The sequence below is a fragment of the Carcharhinus amblyrhynchos genome, chromosome 9, assembly GCF_965287045.1.
Source record: "Carcharhinus amblyrhynchos chromosome 9, sCarAmb.v2.hapA, whole genome shotgun sequence".
In the NCBI taxonomy this organism is placed as follows: Eukaryota; Metazoa; Chordata; class Chondrichthyes; order Carcharhiniformes; family Carcharhinidae; genus Carcharhinus; species Carcharhinus amblyrhynchos.
The window spans coordinates 70002487-70017653 of NC_137332.1; the positions used below are offsets into that span (position 1 = coordinate 70002487).

Consider the following 15167-nt stretch of genomic DNA (forward strand, 5'->3'; position numbering starts at 1 on the left):
AATCACATGATTTGATGGTGATATCATTAGTGTGTTACACAGGCTGATGTATAATTTCAGTTTGTACTCTGTGCAGAGAACATCTCTTTCAATAAGTGTTGTGTGTTACTTTGCATTAACATGTGCAAGCCACACTTTTTTCTTTTTTTTAAAGCCCACAACCCCTAGCATAGTTAGGTCATTACACCTTTCAAAGGCCTTTAAGTAGCCAATTAATGCCTCCTAAGAGCCTTTTCCCACTCAGGCCTCAATTTTTAGGCTGCTGGGCACCAGTTGGAGCAGGGTGGGAAATTGAAAAAGTTTGAAATCTCCACCTTGATGGGAAGTCTCAATCTAAAGGCCCCTTCAGATTTGGGGCAGCCTCCTCTCCGGGACCTAGTATTTCCGGTCCTCACTCTCTGGCCTAGTCCCAGCACTGACATCACAAGCTCCCTGACCCCACAGGGCATCCCTATCCTCCCATATTCAGGTCCTCAGATGCTCACCTGAAGTGTAGTCCTGGGACTCAAGCTGAACCACAGTGCTGCAGTACCACTTCTGGCCACTGTAGCTCTATGCAGTGAGGGTCTGGAGGGCTTTCAGCCAATCTGATTGTCTGACAGTTCTCCAAGGCAGGACTTCCTTCCCAGGGCAAACCGAACTTCTACCTGCCATCAATCAATGCTCAATTGAGTGTGAAATGGCACCAGGCCTATTGGGATTGCTGGGATGGGTTACGCACTGAGCTCTCACCATCCTAAAAATTCAGACAGTCTGATTTCTTGCGGGGTGAATGTATTTTCTCATCTTCTACATGATTTGTGCTAATTGAAATAACTTCAGCAGCAAGTTTTTGTGAGTTTTTTTTAAAAAGATTAATTAATATCCCACACTTACCAGGGGGTTTAAAAACACAACATCTCTCTCACTCGATTCTCACATACTATCACTCACAGAAAAATTCGATACATGTGAAAAAATAAATTTGGGATTATTTTGGTCTCTTTCATGGCAGGTCTATAGCTTCATAGATGAGTTGATGGTTTGAAAAACTCTTGAAAAGCAGAAGATTCTCAGTAAGTTGTGTGGCTTCAAATAGTTGAATTGCTTGGGGGTTGAAACAGGTTGGGGAGAACCTTTCTCTCACTTTCAAGCTATTGCTGTTTGTTACCTTGACTGCTTAGTAGATTGTAATTGGTTCAATGGTGGGTCTCTGTCTTAGAAGAGCTTCTGTTATTTTAAAAGCAGACGAAAAATATGGCTGGCTTTCCCTTGTGACCTGTTACAAATACAAAGTCCCTTTCAAAATAAGGGGGTATGTCAGGCCAGTAAACACCCTGGTCCGTGGCTTTTCATGTTTTGAGAGTTTGAGAGAGCCAAGGTCTTTGTGTTTGGATGAGAGGCCATTACAATACAATGAAAGGCAATGGAGCCATTTCACAGTTGTCTATCTCCCGCTGAATTTCAATATCCCTGGTGAAACATGGAGATGAGTTGCCTGCAGGGTTGATCCAGCCTTAAATAATGGGATGTGTAAATTTTACAAGTAGCTGCATGGTTCTATCCAGGTCCATAATTGATCAGGTATTGGCCGCACACTCTCCTGAGTACAGTTCAAGTGCCAAAGGTCACATCGCATGCTGCAGCCACCTTAACTGTTATTGCATTCATTTTTTTAAATATAGCCTTAAAATATCTAATGTTTTCATGACTGTTGTGGGCATAACAACTTGTTTTCACCACTAAATAAAATCTGCAGATCTGCACAATTTAGACTTTGAACACTTTTCCTATGTGACTAATTCATGTCTTTCATCTCCCACAGATCAGTCACGTGTAACAGAGGAGCTGGAGTGGGAGGAGATCAAGGAGTTCTCTGAGGAGGGCATGCACTCTGAGAGAGCACTATCACATGATTTAGGTACACCTTCTACCAGCGCAGAAGGAGACACCTCATGGGGTAGACTCCAGTAGAGACAGTTAGATTATCAATCTGATATTTTAGCAACAGTGTGGGAGTCAACTGAGGTAAAACTGGGTAGTGCATTGTATATATGGAAACTAACATTGTGCTATCGGATGATGTTGCTGAGGTGCAACATATATAGATGAGAAGTAGGAGGGTGCCAAGGATAGATCCCCAGGGGACATTAGAGGAAATGGTGCAGCAGATGGGAAGGGAAGTCATTTGATATTGATTCTCTGGCTATGATTAGATTAATATGAATGGAACCAGGCACTAGCCAGCCCCATGTAACAGAATGACAGTGGAGGGGTGTTGGAGAAGGATGATGTAGTCAAGCATGCTGAAGGAGAGAAGGGAAGTATAGAAGGAGAAGGGTGAGGAGGGGCTTTGGCACTTGCACAGGATATTACTTGTGACATTGATAAGTGTTATTTTGATACAGTGGCAGGGCAAAAACTGGATTTGAGGGAATCAGGCATGGAGTTCTGAAAAAGATGACTATGGACTTGTAAGGCAACATGTTCAAAGCCTTTGGAGAGGAAAGGGGTTGGATTTGGAAAGGGCGAGAAGGTCAGGTGTGGGCTTCTTGAGAGCTTTTCCCTCATTAAATCACACAGTGCCAGCTGTCTTCCATTTATTAATCCTTTACATTTTAGATGCCAATTGCAAAACTATAGCTATGCATTCAAAGTGCGAATGGAACAATATAAACTGTGGCATGAGAAAGATAAGCATTTTAATGTTAAACCCAGGTTTCATTCTTCAGCCTTCTTGTTTCCTGAGCTGTTCCAGATACTATCAATGTGGTTTCGCTTTACATGAATTGCCTTTTACATGTAAATATTCGAGAAGCTCACGCGGTGATGAGACATTTACCGCCCCCGTGATTCCAGCACACTTGGTGAAGCAACGATCGGTTGGAGCTGTCAAACTGCTGCAGCCTGTGTCACCTAGAGGCGCTTTGCAAAGGGGCAGAAAGATTGAAATCAGGAGGCAATTAGCCATTGAGAGATGCAAAAGACCTTCATCTCTCAGCGACTGGCTGCAGAATGACCAAAACCCACAGACATGCTTTCCGTCTGCCCTCTTGAGGTAAACTGAAACTGTAAAGGAGTTCATTTAAATGTGGGGGTTTGGAAGATGAGGGGTGGGGCTGGGGGGGTTAAGATAAATTGTAGGTATACATCCTTCTGTTTAGCAACAGGGGCTCTTTCGTACATATCTGGTATGATTACCTTTCCATATCTGAATCATAGAATCCCCACAGTACAAATGGAGCCTGCACTGACAACAGTCCCACCCAGGCCCTATCCCCTTAACCCCATATATTTATCCTGCTAGTTCTCCTGACACTAAGGGGCAATTTAGCAAATTTAGCACCTAATCTGCCTATCTTTGGAGGGTGGGAGGAAACCCGGAGCACACGGTAGAATCCCACGCAGACACGGGGAGAACATGCAGACTCTGCGCAGACAGTTGTCCGCGGTCGGATTTGGTGGTGGTGCTTTGTGAGGTGGGGGTGGGGGTGGGGAGGCTAGAGATTAGTGACTTTAACCATTTGTGGCTGCTTTATGCAAATGAGGGCAGATTGCTCATACTGCGCAGTGGCTCTTGATTTTCTCCACTATAATGAGAAGCAATGTTTGACTATTCCTGGGTTAGCTCCCGTGACTTAATCCATACTATGTAAGGTCCTCAATCTGAAAGAGTGAATGGAACTTTCTCCGCTTTATTAGATGGTCAGGAGTCCATTGGCATTTTCAATGGTCTTTGCTGTGACTCACTGATCATCCCATTTGCCCTCCCAGCCTGGCAGGGAGGGCAAATGGGATGATGCGCTGAATCAGCCAAACACTTTGGATTAAAGGGATCAGGCCATGGAACTTTGAGGTTGTAGCCACCACAGGAATGGAGAGGAGATGTGGGAAGGCTGCTCCTCTGCGGCATGAGAGAGATAAGTATTTTAATATTAAACCATGGTTTCATAGTCGCAAAAACCCAGCTTGCAGGTGCAGCAGGTGGTCAGGAAGGCGAATGGGATGCTGGCCTTCATAGCGAGGGGGATTGAATATAAAAGTAGGGAGGTCTTGCTGCGGCTGTATAGGGCATTGGTGAGGCCGCAGCTGGAGTACTGTGTGCAGTTTTGGGCGCCGCACCTGCGCAAGGATATTTTGGCCCTGGAGGGAGTGCAGAGGAGGTTTACTAGGCTGATACCGGAGTTGAGGGGATTGAGCTATGAGGAGAGGCTGAATAAACTAGGCTTGTACTCGTTAGAGTTTAGAAGAATGAGGGGAGATCTCATTGAGACGTATAAGATGATGAATGGGATGGATAGGATAGAGGTGGAGAGACTCTTCCCGCTCAAAAAAGACAGTAGGACTAGGGGGCACAGCCTCAAGATAAAGGGGAGGCGGTTTAGAACGGAGTTGAGGAGGAACTTCTTCACTCAAAAGGTGGTGAATCTCTGGAATTCTCTGCCCGTTGAAGTGGTGGAGGCTGCCTCGCTAAATATTTTTAAGAAGCGGGTTGATGGGTTCTTGATAAGAGAGGGGATTAAGGGTTATGTGGAGAGGGCGGGAAAGTGGAACTGAGCCACAACAGATCAGCCATGATCTTATTGAATGGCGGGGCAGGCTCGAAGGGCTAGATGGCCTACTCCTGCTCCTATTTCTTATGTTCTTATGTTCTTATGTTCTTTTTGTTTTCTGAGTTGTACCTCACTCTGATCTGAGGTATTGCTCCTTGATCTCAGGGATTTGTCATGAGGTGAGGCTCTCCTGAGGATGGGAGGGAGAGGACATTACATGTCCACGTCCCTTGGATCTTCACAGAAATAATGTCCAAAGTTTTGAGGTTAAAAAAAAAAATCACTGTTTGGACAACTGAGTGATAAGTTGATCTTCCCAATAGGAAAAACCAGTTTGGACCAGTTTTCTTATTTCCCAGTTTTTACTGTTTTCTCTTTTTGGATTTCCATGTGACCTTTGGGCATGGAACTGCCCACTGTGTGCTCCACTCCCACTAACTCAGCTACTCTATTGCCTTCCCTGCTCTCGGGAAAGTCTTGCAACAGGAATATTGAAAACGCTGCATTTTGGAATAGCAATGGACTTGAGTTCTCTCAGTCTGAGCATGTTGATAAGATATGTCATAATTTCTCACTCCTTTATAAAGTGAGAAGCTAAGTCGGACCTCCATAGCACAGGACACCACCGAGGAACTTGAGGAGACAAAGCAGGAAGGAGTGATGATGGGCTGGCTTCAAACTTGGATTTTAACATAGCAGTAATTCTTGGAGATTGAGGCTTTGTGGTGCAATGGTTAGCATCTCTGTTTCTCAACCAAAAGCAATGAGTCCCACTTTCAGCCCTACCCCAGGACTTGATGGCCAAGGCAGGTACATTTATAATGTAGTCATGCAGGTTGATTATCAATCTGCAAATCCTTCCAAGACATACCAGTGGTAGGCAGTAGGAGTGGGTGAGACATTTCAGGTCAGCCACGTGTTGGAGAGAATGTTGGAGCTTCTCCCATCACTACCCACAGCTCTAGATGGCAACATGCATGTACAAGTGCATGTTGCCATGGCAACTTATACTCCCTGACTGAATAGTGATGCACCACCATCAAGGAGACTGAGGCAAGTGAAAGAGTTCCATAGTTTTGAGGTGTTAAGAAAAAGAATGTGTTGGCAGATATTAAAATCTATCCTGGTAGATATCAACAGAACTTATTCCTTTGTGAAAAGAAGCAAAAGCCAGGAAGAATGAAGCTTAACAACATCCATAGGGGTGTGGCCACAATTATAGATGCAGAGAATCATGGAAAAGTACAGCAAAGATGGAGGCAATTTTGCCAACCAAGTTTAGCAAATCTATTTGGTCCCACTTTTTCCCAATACCCAGGACTGTTCCTCCTCCAAGTATTTATCCCTTTAGAAGATGACTATTGAGTATACATCCATTGCCCTATCAGACAGTGCATTCCAAATCCTAACCACTCGTTAGGTAAAAAAGTTTCTCCCCATATTGCTGGTGGTACTTTTGCCAATCATTTTAAATATCTGCTTTGTGGTTACCAAACCATTGGAAACAGTTGCTTTTCATTTATCTAAACAGTTAATGATTTTAAACATCTTCTCAAACTTCTGCTCTAAGGAGAACACCCCCAATGTCTCCAGTCGATGCACGTAACTGAGACATCTTATCCCTGGAGCCATTCTAGTGAATCTCTACTGCATCTTCTTCAAAGACTTCACACGTGTGAAGTATGGTGGTCAGATTGGACACAAGGTGCCAGTGTTAAGTTTAATGTAACTTGTGTTAGGCCCAGCATCCAATGTGCTCTTGTAACTGCTTTGTTAACCTGTACTGCCATCTCCACAGATTTGGATACAGGTCCATGAAATGACTTTTCTTGTTCCCAATCTTGGTGTTGGCATCTTAAAACGAGCCAGAGTATGCTGCTCGCTGTTGATTTGTGGAGATTGTAGTCTATGGTGTACAGTGCAAGGGAAGAAATGACAAACTTATATAAAGTCAGGATCTGTGATGTCCAGTACTGGCATGACCATATTTTCTAACTCTTCTGAATTAGATCTTGTGGAATTACAATTGAGGCTCAATGATGTGAATGCAGTGCAGACATTAATGTGCACAATGCTATACATGTTATTTACTGCAAATCTCCCTTTGCCAGACATCATATTTTAAAAGTTATTCAGTATATTGAAATAATGCTGTGTCTACAATGTCCTACAATCTAAATCTTTGCATAATCTTGGGAAAGTTACAGTCTGCTTAAGCCTACTCTAAAGAAGGAAAGAGTTGAGACCATATCGTGCCTTTCACAATTTTGGGTCATCCAGTTAATTTTGTAGCTAATGGAATACTTTTGAAGTGTTGTAATCCTTGGTTCAGAGGCGATTGAAATTTTATAGCTCTTTTTTATAGCTCATTTGAGGTTACCATTGACCAGAAACTCAACTGGACTCACCACATAAACACAGTGGCTACAAGTCCAGGTCAGAGGCTAGGAATATTGCAGCACGTGATTCACCTCCGGACTCCCCAAAGCCTATCCACCATCTACAAGACAGAAATCAGGATGGAATACTCCCCACTTGCCTGGATAGATGCAGCTCCAATGACACTCAAGAAACTTGACACCATCCAGGACAAAGCAGTCCACTTGATTGGCAGCACATCTACAAACATTCAATCTCTCCATCACCAATGCTCAGTAACAGCAGTGTGTACCATCTCCAAGATGCTCTGCGGCAATTCACCAAAGGTCATTAGACAGCACCTTCCAAACTCATGACCATGTCCATCTGGAAAGACAAAGGTAACAGATGCATGGAAACAGCATCACCCTCACTTTCCCCTCCAAACCATTCACCATCCTGACTTGGAAATATATGCCGTTCCTTCATAGTCACTGGGTCAAAATCCTGGAATTCCCTCCCGAACAGCAGTGTGGGTCAACCCACAGCACAGTGACTGCAACAATTCAAACAGGCAGCTCACCACCACCTTCTCCAAGGGCAACTAGGGATGGGCAATAAATGCTGGCCAGCCAGCGATGCCTGTGTCCCACAAATGAATTTTAAAAAACTTCATTCATTGGGGATGCATTAAGTTAGGTACAAAATTGTATTTTGCATCTAAATTTCATCTTGAAAATTGGCATTTAATTTCCAGAATTGTAATTGCCTTAGTGCAGAGATGGCAGCCTTTGTACACAGGAACTCGCAAATATTGTTTTAGTGAATAAATAAATGCATCATTGTACTGGTACATCCCTTGTTATTGAAGTTCAAAGTGACGGAAAGTGAACACGAGGAAGTCTCTAACACCCACACAAGCTGTGATGAGAAATTATTTGGAGTGTTTATTCTTTTATTCTTATGCTATTGTGAATCAGTGGGGTTTTCACCTTTTTGAACTGAGTGAACCATGAACTCAAACCCTGTTAATGTGAGAAAATATTGGTATGTGAAGCTAAGATCTGAAGTGCCACCCTGTGCAGTGTGGATATGTTAAACATGCAGGCATGAAAGTCTTTCTGCTTCAAAACCCCCTCAGGAATTTCCAGTGTGGAAGAATAATAACAGAATTTTGTGCTATTCTGTTTATTAACAAGCAACACCACAGAGCTGCTGTTTTGCAAATTCTTGTCTCAAATTCCTTCATGTACTGACTTCAGCCATACCCTTCCCATCTCAGACTCTAGTTCCATGCCATGGATGTTACTAATGAAGTAAAATAACATTTTAAAATATAATATCTGTAGTAGTTGGCCCCTTTTAAAGGACAGGCATTGGAAGGGTCATGTGACCTGATCACCCCCCCCCCCCTGGAGAAAGAGTGTGGGTATCTTAAGGCAAAGCATGGGCTTTTGCAGCCAGATTTTTCCTCAACTTCAGGAAGCATAAAGGAGAAAATGCTCCTGTCTATATCAATGGGTACAAATTAGAAAGGATTGAGAGCTTCAAGTTTTTAGGTGTCCAGATTACCAACAACCCTGTCCTGGTACCCCCAGGCTGACAGGATAGTTGAGCTCACCAATGCCTCTACTTTCTCAAAAGACTAAGGAAATTTGGCACGTCAGCTATGACTCTCACCAACCTTTACAGATGCACCATAGAAAGCATTCTTTCTGGTTGTATCACAGTTTGGTATGGGTCCTGCTTTGCCCAAGATTGCAAGGAACTACAAAGGTCATGAATGTGACCCAATCCATCATGCAAACCAGCCTCCCATCCGTTGACTCTGACTACACTTCCCGTTGCCTCGGCAAAGCAGCCAGCATAACTAAGGACCCCACGCATCCCGAACATTCTCTTCCACCATCCTCCTTCGGGAAAAAGATACAAAAGCCTGAGGTCACATACCAAACAACTCAAGAACAGCTTCTTCCCTTCTGCTGTCAGACTTTTTGAATGGACTTCCCTTGCATGGAGTTGATCTTTCTTCACACCCTAGCTATGACTGTAACACTACATTTTGCACTCTCTCATTTCCTTCTCTATGAACAGTATGCTTTGTCTGTATAGCGGGCAAAAAAACAGTACTTTTTGCTGTATATTAATACATGTGACAACAATAAATCAAATCAATAATCGGTACCTCAGATGTAGTGGTTTTGGATACGTACAGTACAAAATTACTAGAATGGTACTGACACTAAAGGATTAGGCTATGAGATAAGTCTATTATGGGAAATGGAATCATTATGATTAAATAGAGCTGAGGTCCATATCAAACATGGTCAAATTGAAACAAAAGCAGAAAATACTGGAATAGAGGCAACGTTTTGAGTCTGGATGAATCTTTATCGAAAGACCATCCAGACTTAAAACGTTGGCTCTACTTTCTCTACATTGATGCTGTCAGACCTGTTGAGTTTTCCAGCATTTTCTGTTTTTGTTTCAGATCCCAGCATCCGCAGTATTTTGCTTTTGTGATCTAATTGAATGTTGGTACAAACTTGAGGAAATCACTAATTTTGAAAAATTGGCAACAATGTACCCCAGGTTACAGGGGGAGGTGAGGGAAGAGACTGCAGAGTCTCTGGCATTGATCTTTGCGTCGTTGATGGAGACAGGAGAGGTTCCAGAGGATTGGAGGATTGTGAATGTGGTTCCTATATTCAAGAAAGGGGATAGGGATGGCCCAGGAAATTATCAACTGGTGAGTCTAACCTCAGTGATTGGTAAGTTGATGCAGAGGATCCTGAGGGACAGGATTTATGAACATTTAGAGAAGTTTAGTATGCTCAATAGTAGTCAGCACAGCTTTGTCAAGGGCAGGTCATGCCTTATGAGCCTGGTTGAGTTCTTTGAAAATGTGACTAAACACATTGACAAAGGAAGAGCGGTAGATGTGGTTTATGTGAACTTCAGCAAGGCGTTCGATAAAGTCCCCCATGCAAGACTTCTTGAGAAAGTGAGAGGGCGTGGGATCCAAGGGGCTGTTGCCTTGTGGATCCAGAACTGGCTTGCCCGCAGAAGGCAGAGAGTGGTTGTGGATGAGTCTTTTTCTGCATGGAGGTCGGTCACCAGTGGAGTGCCCCAGGGATCTGTTCTGGGACCCTTGCTGTTTGTAATTTTCATAAATGACCTGGATGAGGAAGTGGAGGGATGGGTTGGTAAGTTTGCCGATGCCACGAAGGTTGGTGGTGTTGTGGATAGTTTGGAGGGATATCAGAAGTTGCAGCGTGGCATAGATAGGATGCACAGCTGGGCGGAGAAGTGGCAGATGGACTTCAACCCGGATAAATGTGTAGTGGTCCATTTTGGCAGGTCAAATGGGATGAAGGAATATAATATCAAGGATAACACTCTTAGCAGTGTAAAGGATCAGAAGGACCTAGGGGTCCAGGTCCATAGGACTCTTAAATCGGCCTCGCAGGTGGAGGATGTGGTTAAAAAGGTGTATGGTGTATTAGCCTTCATCAATCGAGGGATTGAGTTTAGGAGTTGGGAGATAATGCTACAGCTTTATAAAACCCTAGTCAGACCCCACTTGGAGTACTGTGCGCAGTTCTGGTCGCCTCATTACAAGAGAGATGTGGAAGCTATTGAAAGGGTGCAGAGCAGATTTATAAGGATGTTGCCTGGGTTGGGAGACATGCCTCATGAGGATAGGTTGAGGGAGCTCGGTCTTTTCTCCCTGGAGAGACGAAGGATGAGAGGTGACCTGATAGAGGTTTGTAAGATGTTGAGAGGTATAGATTGGGTGGATTCTCAGAGGCTATTTCCCAGGGCTGAAAGTGTCGCTACGAGAAGACGCAGGATTAAGATGCTGGGGAGTAGGTACAGAGGAGATAGCAGGGGTAAGTTTTTCACTCAGAGGTTGGTGGGTGAGTGGAATTGGCTGCCATTGGTGCTGGTGGAGGCAAACTCGTTGGGGTCTTTTAAGAGACTTTTGGATGAGTACATGGGATTTAATGGGATTGAGGGTTAGAGGTAGGCCTAGTAGGTATAGATACGATCGGTGCAACTTGTGGGCCGAAGGGCCTGTTTGTGCTGTAGTTTTCTATGTTCTATGTTCTACGTAATACATTTGAACTTTAATGCTTCTGAGATCGCATGATTTTGGGATGCCACGGGGTGATTCTCCCATCCTGCTGCACTAATTTTCTTGGGCAGCAGGCCAGGAGAGGGTGGGGGGCAAAGGGGTGGAGGGCAATTCGCGGGGTTCCTGCGAGCATTGTTGCCCCACTTGCGTGTCCCAGCATCGGATTTCCGGCGTGGTCTTCTCTACACTGGAAATCGGCGGTGGAACTAGCATTTAAATGATAATTTAATTATCATTTAAATGCTATTAACAGATTTGGGACTGAATTCTCTGGGCCAGTTTGCATCCCCCTCTCCGCCAGATTGTTTCACTCTTGTGGGGTTTAGAGTAGCTCCCCACTGTTGGGAAGCTAGAGGCTTCACGTCTCTGGCGTGAAGCGGGGGGTGCTATCAGGGCCCTCCAGGGGGTTGGGCGGCAGGGGCATGGTGCCCCTTGGTCATGGGCACCCTGGAAGTGCTAGTCTGGGCCCCTGGCACTACTCAAGGCGCAAAATGCCCATACCCTTGGCACTGCCCACCAGTCTAGGTAGAGGGCGGGATCTGCTGAGGGACTGGTCATCCTGGGGGGTGGGGGAGTGGGTCTGCCGGGAAGGGGGTGTCTGTCAGGCGAGGGCATGTCTGCCAGGGCGGGCAGGATCTGCCTGCAGGGATGTCTATGCTACAGGGGGAGGGGGTGGAGGAGATTGGCACTATGGGTGGGGGCCGGAGGCGGGGGGGGGGAGATTGAGTGGTCCAGGATGTTGGGGGGGGGCGGGGAGCAGGAATGGTTGGTGGAAGCTGCAATGAGGCCATGAAAGGATTGAGGGGGGGCAGCATTGTGGTGGTTGCAGTGATCAAGCTGGCCACCAAATGAGAGACTGACGTTCTGGGCCACTGGGCCAGTTGGCTTCAGCCTCTGCGCAGGATAGGACTTGCCTCTGAAATCTAATGATATTCACGCTGGTGGCCTCTGCAGTGCACAGAGTGTGGAAATTCCCACTGAAAAAAAACAACCTGAATTACTCCAGATTTCCCACAAATTCAACAGTTTTTTTGGGAGAATTCCACCTGTCAGAATCCAAACCTCTTTAGTTTGCAGTTTCACTCTGTGCTAAGAAAGCCAGTCTATCCAGTTTCCATTGTAGCTTATTTTTAGTTCAGCTCTGGAGACTGATACTGATTTACCACTGATTCCACTCAGCAACTTTTCCATCATAAGAACTCCCACATCCTCCCCACCTCCACACACAGGATCCTTGCTAGAACAGTCATTTGGAAACTTAAAATGTCACATTCAATGCCTTTACAGGAGTCCATGCAGACCCATAAGATAGTTTACAAAAGTAAAATTAGCTCTTGGTTCTTATTAAAATTCTGATTTAAATTTAGAGATTGATGCAGAGTACGTCATTCAGTTCTAGGCACGATATCTCAAGATGTGGTATCCTTGGATATGTACAGCACAGAATTACCAGAATGGTACTGACGCTAACAGGTTAAGTTATGAAACAAGTCTATTATGTGAAATGGAATCAATGTGTGTTTTCTTTTGAAAAACACACCTTCGCAGATACAATAAGTTATTAATTAAATATCTTTCAATGGATTTTATCTCTCCTTAATTCCAGTTCATCCATTCTGCTTCTCAATAATCCCGTGCAGAAATGAGACAGGGTTAGCAGAGAATAGCTCTTTTTATATTTGTTCATCAGATGTGGCATCATTGGCTCGGCCAGTACTTGTTGTTGCCCATCCCTAATTGCCCTCATTCAAATGGCATTTAAGAGTCAACATAGTTGTGGGTCTGCAGTTCGGATCAGGTAAGGATGGCAGCTTCCCAAAAGGGAGGACATTAGTGAACCAGATGAGTTTTGGCAATCGCCCATCACAATTTTAATTCCATATTTTTATGAAATCATATTCCATAATCTGCCATGGTGGGCTTCAAACCCAGGTCCCCAGAACAGAGATCTCTAGAAGTGACAATACTACTATGCCACCACCTTGTGCAGACGACTAAGATCAGGAACATGTGTAGGTGTGTTTCATCACTACAGTTATTTTGGAAAATTGCTACCACTGATATGCAGCTGATCATGGCATGTACCTCGGCTGAGTGAAGGGAAATTGAAGCTCTGTGGGATGCTAATCTGATAATCAGGTTTGTTTAACCATGCACTTACTGAAGCTCTTTAAGTTACTTTCCTTTGTAAGATGTCTTCCTTCACATGTTCGTAAGCTCGAGTTGTTTCAAAAGGTCGTTCTGGGCTGAAAAGCATAAAATGTGGTTGGGTTCTGAATGTGCCATTTGCTCTTGTCCTTCCCATGGGATGATAGAGCAGCAGACAGCTGACTTACTGCAAGATAGTCAAGACTTTGGGGTAGAGATTTGTCTCTGGCAGTGGCACAAACAGGGCAATATCACTGCCCATCGTATACAACTGGCACTTAGTTACATTGCATTTAGTGGAATTATTACTTTCTGTTGTATAACACAAAATGTCCCATTGCCCTGAAAATATCACTTACATGAAGTAGAAACTCTTACTTTTTCATTTTTTTTAAAATGGGAGAGCTGATAAAGAAACAGCAGCTTATAAGAAGTCAACTCTTCTCCCTGCTAGTTTGAGTAACTATTAACTGAGATGCAGCGATCCAACTGAACAGTTAGAAAAGTTACTAATCATATTTGGGTGGAATGAAGTTACCATGGTAACAGTGGCAACCTCTGGCTGCAGTCTGACTTATGGCCATACGGAGCTGAGATATTTCGTCAAATTTGGTTGTCAGTGATCTTTTATCTCACAATAGTTTGAGAAATGAAACTCAAGTAATGTTTTCCTTTCTGATACTCTCGTAACCACGCGAATGCTTTCTGCAAGCAGAACTCGACTCCAGCAGTCAACAACGTCTTCCATTTTTATAGCTTCTTTAAGAGGCAAAGTGGAACAGTGGTTAGCATTGCTGCCTCATAGAATCAGTGACCGGGTTCGATTCCAGCCTCAAGTGACTGTCTGTGTGGAGTTTGCACATTCTCCTTATGTCTGCGTGGGTTTCCTCTGGGTGCTCTGGTTTCCTCCCACCATTCGATGACGTGCATTTTAGGCGGATTGGCCATGCTAAATTGCCCCTTAGTGTCCCAAGATGTGTAGGTGAGGGGAATTAGCGGGGTAAATATGTGGCGTTACAGGAATAGGGCCTAGGCAAGATACTCTGTCGGAGAGTCGGTGGGCTGAATGGCCTCCTTCTACACTGTAGGGATTCTAGTCCATGATTCTATTTTAACATAGTAAGTGCACAGGAAAGGTATCAAACAATTTATTAAGTCAGCTGATTCAAAGTTTAGTCAAAGATATACGACCAGACTTTCTAGTCTTTCTTGCCGGCGGGATCTTATGGTGGTGGCAGCAGGACAGTTGAACATGTCCTACAGTGCAAACTGCTGTAGACATCGGTGGAACCGGAAGATCCCAGTTGTAGTTAATGGTGAGCCACCTCTTCCACCAGAAACACCTTGAGGGGGGAAGCTGGAAAACCCCACCCATAGGCTTTAAGGATTGTCAGGGAAGCAGAGAAAAATGGAGAGGCGGGGGGAGGGAATTCTGGAATTTAGAGCCTAAGCAGTTGAGGCACAATTGGCAATGATGCAGCCAAGAAAATTGGGGATGAGCAAGAGGACTGAAATGGAAAAAGGTAGACGGGGTGAGACTATACAACTTGTCCCTGTGCTCCCATACGTTAACGCAATGATCTCTTAGAATGACAACAAAATGTAATGGAAAAGCTTGGTGGGGGCTGGCAGTGTCTTTGGATGGAGAAACAGAGTTAATGCTTTGAATTGAATCTGACTCTTTGGAACTTCCAAAGAAACCATATTTGACTCCAAACATTAACTCCGTTTATCTCTCTACAGGGGCCACCAGACCTAATAAGAACATAAGAACATAAGAAATAGGAGCAGGAGTAGGCCATCTAGCCCTTCGAGCCTGCCCCGCCATTCAATAAGATCATGGCTGATCTGTCGTGGCTCAGTTCCACTTTCCCGCCCTCTCTCCATAACCCTTAATCCCCTCTCTTATCAAAAACCCATCAAGCCGCGTCTTAAAAATATTTAGCGAGGCAGCCTCCACCACTTCAACGGGCAGAGAATTCCAGAGATTC

The 15167-nt window shown here is 44.4% G+C and overlaps 1 protein-coding gene across 1 annotated transcript in view; it reads left to right on the forward strand.

The window, feature by feature from the left end:
* The first annotated feature begins 2998 nt into the window (after nucleotides 1-2998).
* LOC145348405 (tumor necrosis factor ligand superfamily member 6-like) overlaps nucleotides 2999-15167 on the forward strand; it is a 37583-nt gene continuing 25414 nt past the window's right edge. The window contains exon 1 of the mRNA XM_080196626.1: nucleotides 2999-3037. The gene's annotated coding sequence lies outside the window, so the exon portion shown is untranslated. The remainder of the gene's footprint in view (nucleotides 3038-15167) is intronic.